Raw genomic sequence first — 15,841 nt, 5'->3', positions numbered from 1 at the left:
GAGACTGTTTATTTTCCTGAAACTAGGAATGGCCTTTGTCCCACACTCATTCTGGTGCCCGGGGAAGAGGTGCCCTGGAGTGGCCCAGAGAGGCGGGCTCTGCTGGCCTCCTGATGGGCACTCGCGGCGCCTGGGTTTCCCAGCCCCTGGCCAGTTACTCCCGTCTGTCTGTGGATGGATGCGGGCACCCATCCCAGGTTTGTTTCTATCCAGGCGGAGTCCTTTCTGTGCTGCCCCTGTGGTCTTCTCACGTTCCCTCACCGTGCTAAGACGTCTTTACCCCGCCTCCCCTGGAACCCACCCTCTCAAATGCGTGCACCTGGAGGGTGATGGCTCATGGAAGGAGCCTGCCGCTGCCTTCCCTCCTGCCCTGGAGTGGGACAGCCCCGAGTTTGAATCTTGGTTCTGTCACTTCTAGTTGCCTGTGACCTTCATTTCTCGGAGCCTCAGTTTCCTCATCTGCAAAAGAGGACAATGGAGGTACCCGCTTCACAGGGAGTCGTAAGGAGTAAGTGAAATAATGCATATAAAGCACTCAGCTCTTGGGAAGTATTAGTTGATATCATTATTATTTATCCGTCATCTCTCCTGAGAGTGCGTAGACCTCGTCCTCACTGCCCGAGTTGTGGCAGGGCTGCTGATCTCCGTGAGGGAAGTCAAGCCTCCCACACGGAAAGGCCCTGCTCCTGACCCCTGGCACCAGGCTGACCCATGCCTGCCCTCACCTGTGCCAGCCTACATAATGCCCTGACCTACCTTCTCAGGCAGGGATGGCAGCTTCTCCTAGGAGCCCCACCTGCCAGGCTGAGGCTTCACTGGCCCTGCCTCCTTAATCCACTGAGATGGGAATCACCATCCCACGGCTTAGCTGGGACTGGGGAGCTCCGGCCCAAGGCCACACCTGTGCTCCTGCGGAATGCCCCTGTCTGTCTGTGTCTCTGAGTTTCCCAGTGCCCCACTGTAGGCCCCTTCCCAGCTCAGACTCTGGATGCACTGAGGGGCAGCAGCCCACTGCTCATGCCCATCTGCCCGGTTCTGCATCCTACTGGCAGTCCCCGCCAGGCCCTCTCGCCCCTCGCCTCCCCCAGGGCCTCTGCTCTCCTGCGAGCCAGTGCCTGGGGGCCCCCAGAAGGCAGTTCATCTGCAATGCTCTGGCCGGCTTCCCAAGAGCTTCCGAGAAGAGACTCCCTGTTCCAGGTGCTGGCAACACCTCTGAGAGGAATTAGCACCCTCCACTTCATGAGGGGCCCCCGAGCGAGGCTGCTAATGAGGGTGCTAAGTGGGCACACCTAGCCTGACACCTCCCCTCTGGGAACCCACCCCCACGCCCAGCATACCCTGTGCCACCACGGTCCTATCGCGCCTGCCTCCTCTGCCTGCACTGGGGGAAACGCTCTCCAGACTCCGGGAGGCTGCGTGGGCCACGGAGGATCCGCAGAGGGGCCACCTGCCCGGGCGGCATGGCCATCTAGGGCACAGGCCCGCACTCAGGCTATTGAGTTTCACTTCAACCATTCCCTGGGCATCGCAGAAGCACGCAGGGATCGAGTGACTGCGTAACACAAGCTCTTTCCCGGGGGGGAGGAGGTCTGCAGAGTTCCCGTGTGCGACCGGAGGGCCAGCGTCCCCTGTCCCCCGCAGAGCATCGCTGGAGGCGGCAGGTGCTGCTTCCAACGGCCCTCAGGCCTCGGCCCGGGCCCTGCCCCTCTGTGGCCCTCCTCTCCTGTGCCCAGTGAGCGGATGGCAGTGCTCTCCCAAGTGGGTTTCCGGAAACCCTGAGGCACCCCCAGATGAGGGGAGACGGTCACAGCAGGCTAGGGTTTGCAGGCTATGATGGTCAGAGCAGCTTTTACCTCTTTTACATATTGGGGCTCCTCGTAACACTGTGTTTGAGCTAAACAGTCTCAGTGCTGAAAAACGTTTGAGAGGCCCTGGACAGGATGACCTGTCAGGTCCACTCTGGCCTTGACTTCTAGAGTTCTACTTGCTATTTTGGTGCAGGACGGCTCCACCCAGGAGCCCAAGCTAATTCGACCATCACACGTGTCTGCCTGGCCTTTGGCCACAAAGGGCCAAAGGAAACACTGAGCCAGGTGCTCAGAGACTCCTACAGGCCCCTCATCCCCTCGCACCTCCCCAGGCATGACAGAGCCAGACCCAAGCACGTGACCACAGGCCTCCAGGAAGCGGTGCGGGCTCCGAAGGCCGCTGGATGGAGGACAGGGCTGGACCCGGCTTTTGTCCTAGTGCTTCTGTCCCCTCAGACGTGCACTGAGCCTCGACCTTCCAAGTACAGTACAGCACGGAGTCACTTCCCAAGACGGATCAACCACTGCTTCCTCCTCCTCGGTACAACGGGATGGTGATGACGGCGCCTCCCTCGTGGAAGAGGGCAAAGTGAGTTCAAAGCTGTGAAGTGCTGAGAGCTGGGTCCGGCCCAGGGGGGGCTGCTTGGTAGCATTAGCTACATGCACACACGTTTACGGTTTTAGTTAAATCAACCCCCTCCTCAAAAGCGCATTAGGGCTCCTAGCTGCCCTTTAAATAAGATTAAAACTCCCAACCATTAGCTATAAAGCTCTCCACCAACAGCCCCCCCGGCCCTGCCGCTGGGCAAGCCCGTTTCCTGCTCCCATGTCCATCTCCTGCTCATCAATGGAGCGGGCCCGGCCCGGTGCTTCCTGCTCTCCAGACACCTGCTCACTTCAGGGGTTCCTCCCCGGCGAAGCTCAGGGCCTGTCCAGTTGGCCTTAAGCCCCAGCCCTGGCTGGTCAGCCTGTGGCTAACCAGTGAAGTGGCAGCCCACCTTCCTGCAGGCTCCGGGCGCTGCTGCCTCACCTTCTCTGCTACACTGGAGGCGCCCAAGGAGGAAACCTTGGCCTCCCCCTGCTTCTCTCCTGGCCTGGGGGATGGGCCCAGAGGCTCGGGGCCACATAGACTGGAAATGGGGGGAGCACTGGCCTCCACAGTGGGGGCTACCCCATCAGGCACCTGATAAAGGTCAGCCTTCTGCCTCCTCACGCCCTTCGGTCCTGCCCCGTATCTGGGCAGGTGAAGGCTCGGAGAGAGCAGCGCCCGACCTCGGGCTCTGGAGCTGGGTGTCCCTTTCCTTCCCAGGGGACTCACCCTCAGGGCCTGGGGCCCCAGCCTCGTCACACTGTCACTTCTGTGGCCTCTGCTTCCCGGCCTCCTCCCTGGGTGTGGCAGGCGGTGGAGCCGGGGCCGCTTGCCCGGCACAGCCCTGGGGACCGAGGGCTGGACTGCTGCCTGTCCTTCCAGCCCTGAGTGGCACTCCACAACCACTTAACAAGGTCACGGCACGGAGCTAATGGGCATTTGGCGGGGCCTCTCCCAGTCAACCTGGGGCAGGTGCCTGTGGCCCCATTAACTGCCCACTACCAGTAGGGATGAGACAGGCCTTTCACTGCACCTGCCGGCCCTGGGGAGGTCGGCAAAGCTGCTGGTGACTCCAGGGGATGAACCTTTCAACAAGAGCCGACGGCGCCATCGAGAGAGACCAGCAGGGCCGGGCACTGAGTGCTAAAGGGATGCCCACCTGGGGTTCAGGAGACAGGGTCCTGGCCAGACCAGCTGAGGCCGAGGCTCCTGCCAGGCAGAAAGTGGCACCTTGTCTCCTCTGGGGCTCGGGGGGGAGTGCGACAATTCCTGTTCCCTCGGCAGGCCCAGCCCTTCGCCGCTTGCCCAGGAAGGCTCTGGAGTGGGGCGGAGGGGGGGTGAGGGAGTCGGTGAGAGCTAGGGGACCAGAGGGGGGCGGCCTGCGTCACGGCTCCTGCTGACTGCCCCACCCTCGGCGGCTGCTGGCTGCTATAAATACCACTCCTGCCTCTGGATGGTGCAGGAGGTGACCTAGAATCGTGGGCTCTGGGGCCTCCTGGGTGCCCCTCCCTGCCAGCGTCAGATGGAGCCGCCCGACCAGAACGTCCCTGCTGCCCGACAGCCCACCCCCACCTCGAGCGGGGCCCCCGCCAGGGCCGGGAAGACCCTGACACTGAGGGGACGGCTGCGGCTTCCCGACCCCGAGTCTCCCACAACTGTCCTTTCTACCACCTTGGTGGCAAGTCCCAGGGACACTGGGTCCCCAGAGAGCGAAGGCCTGGCCGACCCACAGAGGAGACAGGAGGTGAGGCCCGTAACCACCCACCGCAGCCTCCATCCTCAAGCCCGAAGGCTCCAAGGCCCCTTGACCCCGGGCCCCCCGCCCCCTCCTCAGTCCACGGTTCCTCGGCAACCCCACCTGGCTTCCAAACTTGCCATCTCCCCAGAAGCCTCCCTGGATGCACTCGACTGTGACTGTCCTTCTTCTAATCGGTGGCAGGCATCTGAGTGAGCCCTTCCCTCCTCAAGAGACCCCAGGCGGACCCGGGCCCCAAACCCCAGCCTGGGCTGACCCAGGAGCACAGGACACGAGGTGGCCCCGGGCCTGGCAGCGGTGAGGACCCCAGCCCTCACATGTGGCCAGAGTTTGGTTTCAGACTCCCCGGCTTGGTGCGGCGCCGGGACGTGAGGCGAGAAGAGGCTGGGAACAGCTCCCCAGGTGGGGCCTGGGGGTGTGAACACAGGTGAAGCCTAGTAAAAGTTAAGTTCACGCATGCAGTCACCCTCCACCCTCCGCCGCACGGAGTGCCCGCTACGTGCCAGGGGCCACGGCAGTAAGGAAAGGCCCAGTTGGGGCCAGCCCTCCCGGAGCTGACAGGCTAGAAGGAAAGAGGTTTCAAGCTAATCTTCACACACAACAGTGAAAAATTCTACGACCTGTGCTCAGAAGAGGGGTTGTGTCAGAGCCTGAGCAGGGAGGTGAGGGGCAGCTGTCTTAAGAACTGGGAGCCGGAGCTGAGATCTGAAGGATAAGACGGAGTAAGGCAGCCACAAAGAGAGGGTAGCGGAGGAACACATGGAAGAGGCCCGTGTGCAGAGCCCGGAGGATGGATTAAAGACCAGACCGGCCAGACGGGGGAGCAGAGGGGAGGGCCAAGCTGGAGACGCTCCTCGGGTCTTGTGAGCCAGGCTTCATCCTGGGGGCAGTGGGAAACTCCGGGCCAAGGCGGGCACGACGGGGGTGGGGAGAGGAGCAGGGCTCAGACCGAGATTCAGCAGGCAGTGGTGACAGACGGGATGGGCGCTGCCGAGGATGCCCCAGCCTGACTGCCGTGCAACCGGACAGGCGGAGGGGCCGGCACTGTACCAGCCCTGGGATCCCTGAGACACCGGGGCCGGCCCGCTCTGGAGCACTTCCCGCCGTCAGGGGAGGATGGACCACGCCCTGCTTCCCCCGATCCTGGAGGAACGCACTCCCCAGAGTTTCAGCTTGGCCCAGTCATGCCCTCGGGTGTGCCACAGGCCAGGATGTCGGTCCAGCAGGCACCCATTCAGGGGTGGTCCCTGGGCTCTGCTCCCACAACTGAGGGCTCCCCACAGTGAGCTAGAGGTTGGAGGCATTTCTCCTTCAATGTTCAACTCCTTACTCTTCCGGCCACTGTCTCTGACCACGGATACGGCCACGCGGAGGGGGCCTTAACTCAGGCAGAGGAGATCTCAGAGTTGATGCGAACCCCCTACAGGAGGGGAAATACGCTCGGAGAGAGGGTGTCTCTGTCTGCTGGGCAACCACCCACCCCAGCCCCACCCCGCTGAGGGGCTCCACCGCACTGATGAGCTGGCTCCCCTGCGCCTCCCAGCGGGCGCCCCAGCCTCTTGTCCGCGGGAGGGCGGCTTGTAGTGCCCACCTGCCGCTGGGGGGCGGGCGCACATCAGCGGGGAGGGCACCGCAGGCCGTGCTCTCGGGACGCAGCGGGCACTCGAGTCCCCTCCCAGCCACAGGGTCCCTGAGGGACCCATGTGCCTGCAGCCCGGGTGGCCAGGGGGGCTCCCCAGGACCCTGGGGCCTGCTGTCAGCAAGGAGGAAAGGGAGCACCTGGGGAATGACTCCCCTCTTAGAGCCTCAGCGATCTCCCGTTTCCCCAGGACTCGCTTTTTGATTCCCCTGAACGCTCAACTGCCAAGGGCCTTCGGCCTCTGCCTGGGGGACACAATGCCAGGGAAGATGCTGAAATACCGATGCCACTGAATGGCTGCCCTGGGAGGGAGATGGGCCAGGAAGGACCACTCTAGGCACAGTGTTTTAAATCAATCAGAACCAAGGCCAAAACCTAGGCCGTCAGTGACTTGCCTGTGACCCTGGAGCCTCTAAGCCTCGTTCCTCTCCAGACAACGGAGACGGGAACAGTGGCTGCCTCCTGGGCTGCTGGGGGACGGCAGACGACTTGGTGAAGGGCCTGCCCTGCAGATTCTCATTCTGCCTCCTCCCCGTGACCCTCATCTGCTCTCTGCCAACTTCCTAGGAATGTGAGGAGAACAAACAAGACAGAGCGGAGGCTTCTTAGAAGGAAAGCACTATAAAAAGCCTCACAATGTGATTACTTCCCTTTAAGACAGAGCCCTGGGCTTCGACATCCCCCCTCCACCACCACCCTCCCCCACCCCCGCCGTCCCAGCGTCCCTCCTCTTCCTGGCTCACACCTGCACAATCGGGAGACCAGAGGCAGAGCGCAGGCCCACCGGGAGACACGTCCCCGCCCCAGCATCTCCCCTACCAGAGGCAGAGGGCTAAAGGGGACCTGGACGGCGGGCAGGCTGGCTTCTAGGCCCCGTGGCCCGCTCTCTGCAGCCCTTCCACCACCCTCAGCGCCTGGCTTCCTCTCAACTCTTCTGGGCCTTGGGAGGACACATGAGATCACGTCTGGGAAGGGCTCAGAGTTCCTCAGAGAAAAAAGGCCAGAGGGATCCAAGGTGGGATGAATTATGTATCAATGTGCTCATTTATTAGCACTTTGGTTTCAGTCGGGGGCAGAGGGGGAGACGCATGGGGCTCGCTGTCAGAGAATCCAGGCTTGGTACTGGGCTCAGCCGCTACTAACTGTGGGCAAGTTGCAAACTCTTGGAGCCCCGATTCCTGGAAAAGGGGTGGGAGATAAGATCTGAGTGGTTAAAGTACGACCTGCAAACGGGGACTGCGAGGGTACCAGCCTCACAGCGCTCGCGTTCCCGTTCCTGGGGGTGACAGTCAAGTGCTTGGCAGGGGCTGCTTGAGCACAAGGTGCGTTAAGGAGCCTCCTTCTGGATGAAAGGCCTGAGGATGGGGCTGTTTGCAATGCCGCCCGAGCTTGCAGACTTTGTGTCCATCCCCAAGCGGGCACCCATCCCTGACCAGCAGCAGGAGAGAGGGCTGAGCAGGGCCTGGTGGCCACTGTGATCTAAAAGGAGACTAGCACTCCCCTCTTCCATGTCAGTCCTGCTCCCCAGATAAGAGGTGGTGGTGGAGGGACCAGGCTGCCTCCCCAGCCCCAGCACACAGCCGGCCCCCCAAGGGCCAGCATGGGTGACTGGACAACCTCTTGCAGCTGAGCTCACCTGCGAAGGCTGTCCCCAAGCCTGAGAGAGGACGCTCTCCTGGCTCCCTCTGTGTACGGGGCTCTTTGCCCATGGTGGGCGCAGTACAGCCTCCTGGTGACAGCCTGCTATTCCTCACCGCTTGTCTGACAGCTACCAAGTGGTGGAGTGACCACAGGCCACAGCAGTGGGCTTGCTAAAGGCCACAGTGCAAAGCAAGGTGGGCACCCCGCAGTGAGGCAAGATTCCTCATCCTCCCAGGACCGGAGCCACAGGCAGGCCTGCGGGGAGGGAGGTGCCGGCTCCCTGCCCAGCTAATGCAGGCGTCTCCCTGGGGTCCCAGCTCCGGGGAAGAAAGGGCTCCCTCTCCCCTGGGACACCAAGCCCTCCCAGCCTCTGTTTACCTGATCTGTTTCCCTTGGCCCCGAGGACCAGGCCCCTGGCCTCAGGGAGCCACCAGCACATTCGGGGTCAGTGAAAGCCAGTCTCAGGAGGGCAGGCGGAGGGGAGGGCCCAGGGCCAGGGAAGTTCCTGGGGCTGATTCTTCTGAAAGGGGGTGAGGGCAGGCCAGGGATTGGTTGAATCCAGGCAGGCTCTCCTCGATGGGAGGAAGGGCAGGGGCCGTGGACAGGCGCAGCGGACAGGCGCAGCAACCCCAGGAAAGGAAGGGGCAGAGGGGTCTGGTGGAACGCTCCTGGCTTGGGCCATGTGCTCCTCTGCCCCTGGCCACACAAAAGTCCCATTGATGCCACCCCTCGCCTCCACACTGGTGCCCTGACACAAGGGCTCTGGGGACCTCTCTTGCTCCTTGCTGACTGTCCAGCTGCCGCTGCCACTGCTGCCCTGGCACGCCAGGCATGCCAGGCCCAGCACTGCAAAGTCACATGCTCTGCGTGGGCGAGGCCAGGCACTGCTGGGGCAGAATCTCGGACTGCAGGGTGTGGCGCTTATGGGCAGTGCAGCCCTTCTCAGTTATGCAGAAAAGCTGGAAGCCCAGAAGCAGCGGACCACTTGCCTGCCAGCCCCGTCCAGCCCCACCCATCTTCCTGGAGGACGAATCCTTGGGCAAACAGTCAGCCAGGTGCTGGCGGCGCAGCAAAAGCAGGGCTGGGAAAAGCAAATACTGTGGGTCACCCCCACCCAACCCTGCACACCGAGACTTCTCTAGGGGACAGGGTACGAAACCCTGCAGGAGGCGTGCAAGGGGAGGGGCAGGCTGACCTGGGCCTGGAGCTTGGCCACGTCCTGGCTGGGTGACTCTGAACAAGTCTCAGGACCTTGGGGTGATGCCCACGTGCACCGCTCTCGTGAAGGTTAAATGGGAGGAGGCCCGTGTGGGAGCACTTAGCGCAGTTTGGCATAGACTAGGGTCTCAATTCATGGGGGCTCTGTCCAGTGCCACATGGATGTGGGGTGAAGCTGGGACAGGTCCCAGAACGAGGGGCAGCACCGTGGAAGTCTGCACCACACCCTCCGATGGCATGCTCATTCATGGCCTCCTGGCCTCAGCCCCTGGGGGAGACTTCTAACCTATGGCTCAACCAGCAGGGGCTGCTCCACCAGCAGGGGCTGCTCCACCAGCAGGGGCTGCTTCACCAGCAGGGGCTGCTCCACCAGCAGGGGATGCTCCTGCTGGCCCCAAACTCAGGGCAGCCATAAGTCATATCCCAGAATTCCCTCCAGCTGCCTAGGGCCCCACTGGTCCCCATGCAGGGCTCCTGCTTCAGGCTGGCCCTGCCCCACAAGCAGCCAGAGGGGCACTGTCTACTCCTCCTCGCAGACCCCACCCTGGGGTTGAACGGGCACGCTGATGAAGCAGCTTGGCCTTTATCTGCTCTACTACTCGCCACAGTCGAGCGCTCTGCAGGGTCTGAGCTCTTCATGCCTCCGTGCCTTTGCACAGGCCGTTCTCGCTGCACAGGATGCCTTTTCTAATCCTGTTCTCCTGGGAACTCCTCAGCCCGCCAGCACTCCGCCAGCCCGGTAGCCTAAACACCACCTCCTCGGTGAAGCCCACAGAAGCCTGCCAACCCCGAGGCAGACCTGATCAGCGCCCCTCCATTCCTGCCCCAGGTACCCTGGTTCCCCACCAGGCTGGGAGCTCCTAGAGGGCGGGGCTGCACCTCCTGCCTGTGTCCTTGGCACCCAGGCAGTGCCTGGTGCCTAGCAGCTGCCCAAGAAAAGTCAAACCAGGCCCAGGCCCTTGTTCTTCTGAGATCACGCTGCTGGCCTGTTTGGCCAAAGAGACTTAAGACAGAGTGTGGGAACCTGGGCAAGACAGCTTCCCTGACGGAGCAGATGGGGGCTCGAGGTTTCCCCTCCCTTGGACACTGTCCACGCTCTGAGCACCAAGCTTCACCACAGTCAGAGGCGGCTTCGGGGGCTGCAGGCTGCCTCTCCATCTCCAAAAGCAGAAAGCAAAGTTAACAGGAGGGCGAGCACAGGGAACGGAAGTGCAGCCGGAACTGCAGGGAGAAAGGGAGTTGTGGCTGCCATCTGCTGTGAACAAGATGTTTGGAGAACACGCACTCCTCAGCTCTGAGGTCTCCCAGCCAACTCGCGGAGGGCGTGCCGCCCCTCTGCAGATGGGAGCCGGTGGCTCAGCCAAGCCTGAAAGGGGCCAGGCCCCCTCCCGCCTGCCCAGACCCTCCAGCTGCCCCCGTCTGACCTCCTGCTTCTCAAGCAGACCGGGGGCCCGGATGCCAGCCCAGGGCATGGGCCACACAACCCCTTCCAGGGAGCCCCCTGCAGGCTCTGCGGAGCCAACCCCACCACAACAATAACATCTCAAACATAATGATAATAAGGGTGACAATACCAACTACTATTTAGCGAGAGCCCAACGACCTGCCAGAGGTCTTGTACTAGGAGCTTGTGGCCATTATCTCACTTTAGCCCATCACCCCAGGGAGGAGGGAGGAGACACGGAGAGTCCAAGAGAGGACCTTTGCCCTGCTCCGCGGTGCGGGGGCACCTGGCCACCTAGGCCCATCAGGAGAAGGTCCTCGGGCCCTCCCTCAGTCTCTAAGCTGGGGGCTCAGTGAACAACAGGAGAACATCTGGGTGGGAAGGAACCTTCTGGGCCACTGAGTCACACATGCTCATTTCAGGGAGGAAAGTGAGGGCTAAGGATGCAGAGACCTGCCCCAGGCCACACCAAGGTCAGCAGCAGGTCGGGAGCAGAACAAGACCCCTGGCCTGCAACCCAGCTCCCAGGGCCTCTGTAGGCTCCTGTGCAGGGCTGTCCTCTGGCCTTTAAAGAAAGCTGCCCTTGGAGGGCTGAGGTGTGCTGGCCCTGTCTCGAGGGCCCATCCCAGTTCGGGCCAGGCCTCCCTCGCGTCCTGCCTGCTCGGCAGCCTCCGTGCCCGACCGCAGCAGGGGGCTGAGCTGAGAGCCGGGGAGAGAGAGCCCTGCCCTCGTGGCTGTGCCTGCAGCCCCACTGCTCTGGAGGCTGGGCCCGCGAACCCCATTCGTTCCCCGGGCCACCCTGCCCTGACCCTGCTCACAGAGGGATTAATGTGGCCAACAAGGCTGGACATGCTGGCCAGGGGGCTAGGCAGCTCGCTCATCAGAGACACTGGAGCTCCCCGCCGGCACCCAGCCAACAAAAACCGCTGCATCTCTCACCAGACCAGGAGCGTGGGTAGGGGGCTGAGAAGCCTGCCCACCTAGACTGAACTGTGCCAGGGTCCTAAATGTCGCCCAGGGACCTCAGCCCTGGCAGCCTGGCCCCCAGGGCGGTGGGGGGCTGCCGGCCCCTGCCACTCCAGCCTGGAGAGGTCAGGGGGCGACTCCCCCTCGCCTCGGCAAGTGGAAGGCAGGAGCTCTGGGGCAATCACCCAGAACTGTGCATCCCATCCCACCCCCAGCCCAGCTCGCCCCACGCGGCCCTGCTGCTGCCGCCCCCACAGGCCCGCTCTCCAGCCGTGCGCTCCACATTCTGTCTGCTCGGTCCTCCCCTGCCCCCCACACACCGTAACTGCGACACCTGCGTCCCCCTGCCTGCTCTCCGGAGGGCGGCACAGGCCGTTGGCAGCCCGGAGGGCCCGAAGCTGTGCTCCGGGGCATCTGTGGGCCCGGAAATTGCGCACAGGCCTGTGTGAATTCTTCTGGAGGGGAGCCGACAATTTTCACCCCTTCTCCAGGGGTCCTTGGCCCCTGGGCTGGGTCACTGTGCCGGCCCCACTTCCTGCCTCTCAGCACCCCCATTGGTCACCCTGTCTGTGAAATGCCTGGGGATCAAGGGAATCAATGGCTCCTCTGTCCTTTGGAGGGAGGGCGTTTCATCACCCCTGGGGGAATCTTTCAGGGAGGCAGGGAGCAGCCAGGCCCGTTCTTTGGGCTCAGGACCCTCGATGCCTCACGGCTCCTCCCGTGTCAGGAAGTGGGGTCGCTGTGCGTGATGGAGGTGTGGGGTTAGGCGGGGACGGGCGGGGGGCGTGCCGTGGGGCAGGAGGGAGGCCTGAGGCTCCGTGGAGGGAACTGCTGCCCTCCCCCCGGCCCCCACTCCCCCGGTTCCCGGGACTCCCTTCGTGTGAGCCGCTCTCGCTACCCAGACACCTTCACAAACAGCTCCCGCCTGGGCTGAGGCACAGCCAGGCCGGGGTGAGTGAGTCAGCCAGGGAAATCCTGGCACCCGCACCCACCGCTGGGTGACAGTTCCGCTGACACCTACGGAGTGGGGTGCCCAGCCCCTCCCCGCAGAGGGCGAGAGAACACCCCCATTTCCTGCTCCCTGAGAGGGGAGCCTGGCTGCGGGGCAGGGAGGAGTCAGGGCTCAGAGGGGCCCTACAAGTGAGGGCTCAGGCCCTGGGCCTTGCCCTGCGGCCTCTTCGGAGCTCTGGTCCCTTATGCTTGACACAGCAGTGAGGAAGGGGGTGGGAGCTCGGTCGCCAAGGCCACTGCCAGCTCCGGCCCCGTGCCTGTCTCCCCAGCCACTGGGCATCCTGCCTCCCAGGGTCTCAGTGCCTCTAGGCCTTCACGGGGCCACCTCGTTCCTGTGGGGCCCTGGCTAGTCTCCTGCCTGGGCACCTCCACTACAGGCTGCCCTGAACCCCAGGAAGGGCAGGGTCAAGGCTCTGCCCAGGAGGAGGGAGGCGGGGCAAAGAGGAGAGCAAGGCCAGGAGAGGAGCAGCCTGAAAGGGTAAAGACAGAAAGGACAGGCACAAAGCCTGCTCCCAGCAGGACATCCCATCCCTCAAGAAACCCGGCCAGGTCCCAAAAACCCGCCAGACCGGTTGGCGGTTGGCGTTAGCGGCCACCTCGCTGCTTCCGGCTGCCTGAGTGTGCAGGGGGCCTGGTGGGCAAGGTCCTGCCGGGCCGGTGCCTCACTGCTGAACGCCACCTACTCCATTACTCCAATCCCTTCCAGCCTGACACCTGCCCGGGTAGGACCACCTTCTGGGCATAGGTAAGGGGAGGGTGATGCTCTGAGTCCGCCCCACCCACTGCCTCAGGTGGGGAAGCAGACCCGCCCAGCTGAGGCTTCAGATGCGCTCAACGGGATCTTAAGAAGGAGCCACTGGGGGCTTCCCTGGTGGCACAGTGGTTAAGAATCCGCCTGCCAATGCAGGGGACACGGATTCGAGCCCTGGTCCGGGAAGATCCCAAAGGCCGCGGAGCAACTAAGCCCGTGCACCACAATTACTGAGCCTGCGCTCTAGAGCCCGCAAGCCACAACTACTGAGCCCACGTGCTACAACTACTGAAGCCCGCGCACCTAGAGCCCATGCTCCACAACAAGAGAAGCCACCGCAATGAGAAGCCCACGCACCGCAACGAAGAGTAGCCCCCGCTCACCGCAACTAGAGAAAGCCCGTGCGCAGCAACGAAGACCCAATGCAGCCAAAAATAAAATTTTAAAAATAAATAAATTAAAAAAAAAAAAAAAAAAAGAAGGAGCCTCGGGGGCTATGAATGCAAAGATGACAAGCCCCAACCTTGAGGCACTCACAGTGCAGAATGAGGAGGAAATCCACACGCAGGTCAGGGAGTACAAGGCTCTGATGCCAGGGACCCCACAGCAAGGTCAGCTGCTTAGCCCAAGGCAGACAGAGAAGGCTTCCAGGAGGGTGCTCACAGCTGAGCAGGAGCTCACCACCAGGCAGAAAGAGGGGGGACACCAGGCCCCTGCCCCACCCCGCACACAGAAGCCTCCCAGAACCCCCGGGGGCCAATGCACCTTGTGCAGGGGCTGCGCCCCAGCCAGCACAGAGCCTGTCTCCCTCTCCTCTGCCCTGGAAGTGCCCTGTGCTGAGCACCGCCGTTAGCTCCCAACTCCTGCCTCTAGGTTGCTGCCAGGAAGGGGAGTTGGTGGTTGGAGAGACCCAGAAACCCACCCATTTCTCTGAAAGAACACTGAAAAGATGTGACCACAAATCCCATGAGTTTACTGAAATGTCTTTAAAACAAATGGCTTGAATGGATTTCTCCCACCCCTTCTCTCCACTGAGCCACTCATTAGAAAACAGCAGCTCAAAGGGCCACACTCGGGGCTGCTGGGGCCTGATGGAAACTGGGTCTCAGCTGCAAAGCCAGGCAAGAGGCACTGGGATAAAGGCAGCTTTGGTCAGGAGAAGATAAAAAATGACACACAGGCAACAAAGCGTTTGTGGGAGGCCACTATCAGATCCAGGAACGCTCAAATGCCCTCAAGCCCTCTTCTATTGGTGGCTTTCTCAGCACCATGGGTCTCCCTTCCTCCTGCTCCTCCCTTTGTCCCTTGCCTTGAGGGCCCTGCCCTGAGCAGCTGCTTTTGCACACACTCTCACGGGGCAGCTGGAACGGACAGGTGGGGTCTTCCTGGACAACACAAATTGCTTAGAAAATCAGGCAAAGGAGCAGGAGTGGGAAGGTATGTGACTCACCAGAGATGAGAGCTGGAAGGGCCCGGGGAAATCAGAGTTCAAGACTCCCTGACTCTTAGCGATGAAGACTCTTAAGCCCAGAGAGGTGCGCTGATGTGCCCAAGGTCACACAGCTATGGGTCCTTGTCCTCCTGTTGGCTGCATTCCAAGCCTCATTCATTCAACCATTACTTCTCAAGCACATGCTATGTGTCTAGATTCTGGAACTTAGGCTTAGCCTCCTAGGTGATGCCCTGATGAAAACTGAACTCTGCCCCAGAGGCTTGCAAGCCGGGAGGGCCTCCCATCCCTCGGCTCTCCCCTCCCCACTCATTCCTCTTGTGTAAAGAGGAGGACGTGCCCCGCCATCACCAGGGAAGACTCAAGGCAGGGAGGAAGTGAGAAAGTGGGAGAAACAGCAGGAAGGACTGGGGAACACTGGGCACAGCCTGGAGGAGAGGGTCCAAGGTGAAGGATACCCCAGCAGGTAGGTCGAGCAAGAGAAACACTGTCCTGGGCGTCTGGGGCTGCCACTGGCACCTGTGTCCTGAGGACCCTGGACCAGACATACTTATCTATGCCTACTTTTTCCTTCTTATCACAAAGTACATGTTCTCCACAGAAAACAGAAACCAAAAAAAGAGAAAGAGAAAGGGAAAGAAAATAGAAATCATCCATGATCCCTCTAGGAAAATTATTAACTATTAACATCTGTCTAGTTTTTTTTTCCCTGTTCAAATATGGGATCATTCCGTACCTACCGCTTTTTTTCACTGAGCTAGAGAAGGTGAAAATTTCTCCTCATTTAACATTTTTCCAGCCCTACCTTCCCTCATTATTGTGGAGCAGTCCATGCACATGGGGTATGTGAGTTTATTCAACCAGTTCCCTACTGGTGGCCCTTAGGCTGTTTCCCTCTTCTCGCTGTGAGAAAAGCCCCACAGCTGGGCCCCAGGATGAGTGGCTCCAGGCCCCCACGGGGTGGTGCTGGAGCCCGGGGCTCCTGGCTCTCTCTAGGGTTCATTCTCCCCCAGCAGAGGCGGAGCCTTGTGCAGAACGTGGGGAGGGGGGTAGGGATGGGGGTCCTGCCCTTCTCCACAGCTCTCAGACAGTGAGTGATTTCCAGTGACTCTCAAACTTGAATCGGCAGGGAGGAGATGGGTAAACGCAGGCTTCCAGCCCCTACCAGACATTCTGAAGCAGTTGGTCCAAGGTAGGGCCCAGGAGCCTATGGCTGAGCAAGCCCCAGCATGGCCAGCCCCAGGAGATTCTGAACCTCCCTGCACTCCGAGAAGCCCGGCTCTCGAGGATGAAGCCCACCAGTGCTCCTCCTACCTGAGCAAGCAGAGGCAGCACCTCAGAGTTGGTTAAACTGCAGAGTCCTGGGCCCCACTCCAGAGATGCTGATTCAGTGGAGGGAGGGGCGTCCTGAGATTCTGCTTTTCTAACCTGTTTCCAGGTGCTGCTGCTGGCTCATGGGCCACACTCAGGAGCGCTCAACTAAACCCGTGTGGGTACCACGTGCAGGTGCCGGCGATGGGCACTGTGCCTGGAGGGGCGATCACAGCTGGCACTTAGTAAGCACTTCC

The 15,841-nt window shown here is 61.6% G+C and overlaps 1 protein-coding gene across 2 annotated transcripts in view; it reads right to left on the bottom strand.

Moving 5' to 3' along the window:
- Window positions 1-15,841, bottom strand: part of DAGLA (diacylglycerol lipase alpha) — a 62,212-nt gene that overhangs the window by 34,971 nt on the left and 11,400 nt on the right. The window contains exon 1 of one of the 2 annotated variants that reach the window (XM_068556361.1): window positions 320-402. The exons of the other annotated variant lie outside the window; for it this stretch is intronic. The gene's annotated coding sequence lies outside the window, so the exon portion shown is untranslated. Of the gene's footprint in view, window positions 1-319; window positions 403-15,841 lie in introns of those variants that run through there. 2 annotated transcript variants of the gene reach the window in all.

This window comes from Eschrichtius robustus, chromosome 11 (assembly GCF_028021215.1).
Source record: "Eschrichtius robustus isolate mEscRob2 chromosome 11, mEscRob2.pri, whole genome shotgun sequence".
NCBI lineage: Eukaryota > Metazoa > Chordata > Mammalia > Artiodactyla > Eschrichtiidae > Eschrichtius > Eschrichtius robustus.
Note: the sequence above shows the minus strand (reverse complement) of the source record. Positions and strands in the feature narration are given on the sequence as shown.